The sequence below is a fragment of the Guillardia theta genome (assembly GCF_000315625.1).
Source record: "Guillardia theta CCMP2712 unplaced genomic scaffold GUITHscaffold_171, whole genome shotgun sequence".
Lineage (NCBI taxonomy): Eukaryota > Cryptophyceae > Pyrenomonadales > Geminigeraceae > Guillardia > Guillardia theta.
Genome location: NW_005434505.1, coordinates 35,964 through 37,980, shown reverse-complemented (window position 1 = coordinate 37,980; position 2,017 = coordinate 35,964).

Below are 2,017 nucleotides of genomic sequence, written 5' to 3'. Positions count from 1 at the left end.
TGCACTGTTGGCACTTTGCCTCTTTTTACTTTCACTTGGTCTCCTTGCTCGACTTTGGCTGGCAGCTGCCCGAGTTCGGCTTCCTCTCAAGTCCCCAGAAAGAGCAGCCGAAGACGCCTGCTCTGTCCCAGTGAGCCGCTACACAAGACGCTCCTCTCACCCACCTAGAGAGGCGTCGTAGGCGTCGGCTTCATCTGCAGGAGGAGGGTTGGGAGCTGGAGGCGGGGGGGAGTAAGGAGAATGCCGAGAAGCAGAAGGGGGGGAGAGGGATGGGAACCGAAGCAGGAGGGGAACAGCAGAGTGTGTATGGGGAGTGGGGCGGGGGAAGAAAGTGGTGAACTTGGTGGTGATTGTTGGAGACGAGAACGGGGACGGGAAGGAGGACGGGGATGAGAGGTGAGCAGACCTGCGGTCTTGCTGCCGTTATCCTTTGGTGTCTTGGACTCTGAACTGTCTTTCCCTCCCTTGTCGTCAGCCCAGCTCGGAGCAGCGATGTAGCTTCCTGCAATGGAGGAGTGATTGGAGCAAGAGGGAGGGGAAAGTCGAGAAGGATAACGCGGAAAGAGGAGGAGAACAAGGAAGAGGAGCGTTCGGAGGCAGGAAGAGGAAGAGAGGGAGGAACAACAAGAGCAGTTAAAGGACACGGGGAATAGTCAGGAGGAGGAAGAGGGAAGAGAGCGCGCGCGCGCCTAGATGCAGGAAGGGAGGCAGGGAGGGAGGCAAACAGGGAGGGAGCGAGGGAGGGAGACAGGGAGGGAGACAGGGAGGGAGGGAGGGAAGAAGGACGGGCAACCTGCAATGAGCGCTGTCTCCTTCAAGAACGTGCGGCGAGACGCCCCATAGCCGTTTGCCATCACCGCCACGTCCCTGCGCGTCAACGTCACGTGGAGGAGAGGAGGAGGAGACGACAAGTTGCCTCCTGAGCCCTGGGGTCAGCTGAGGGCTGAAGGCAAGGCATGACGCCGACAAGCCGGCGAGCACAAGCTGCAGGTGGGGTAAGCAGCCTAATGCGTGTTGTTCTCTCGCTCACGCCCCTGCTACTCCTCCTCTTCCTCCTGCTCCCCCTGCTCCTCTTGCTCATCCTTCTCCTCCTGCTCCTGCTCCTTCTCCTTCTCCTCCTGCTCCTGCTCCTCTTGCTCGTCCTCTCCTCCCACTCCTCCTGCTTCTTCTTCTCCTCTTGCTCGTCCTCTTGCTGCTCCTGCTCCGGCTCCCTCCCCCCCCCCCTCCTCGCCATACCAGGCGGCCGATGAATGCCATTCCTTTATGAGGGACTACCCTACCCTTATTTTCATTATTATTAGAACCGGTCCTTTGTGCTTTCCAAAGTTCAATGTAGTCTCGTAGAACTGATTCTTCTTCCTCTTCCTCCAACGCTCCCGTTCCCCACTCCCTCCACTCTCTCCACTCTCCCTCCACTCTCCCTCCACTCTCCCTCCACTCTCCCTCCCTCCCCTCCCTCTCGCTCCCTCTCGCTCCCTTTCTCCCTCCGTCCTACTTTGCTCCGTCATCAGACTCTTCCCTTTTTCCTCTTCCCTCTCTCTCCCCCCACCTTGCTTCCCCTTCCTCCTTCTACCTCTACCCTTCGCCCTGGCTCGCGACCTCTCCCGTCGTTCATCACCGTCTCCCTCCAAGGGGTAGCACATTCATACAGAAACTGCAAAAACTCGAAACACAAACATCCCTCCTCCAACCCCTCCTGCTCCTTCTGCTCCCGCTCCCGCTCCCTTTCTCCTCCCGATCCCGCTTTTGTTCCTCCTCCTCATGGCCTCCTGCTCCAGCTCCTGCCGCTCCTTACTGCATGCAGCACAGAAGTCTTCGCAGGACGTCGAGTGCAGGAAGCCCTTGCACTGTGAGCACAGTGGAAGAAATCTTGACCTAGGAGCGCGTCAACGAAGCCAAGGACATCAAGGGAGGGGAGAGAGGATAAACTGCTGAGAGTAGAGCGGGAGCAAGGAGAGCGAGCAGCAAATAGCAGGAGAGCACGATTAGCAAAGAGACGGAGAATGCGGGATAGAGG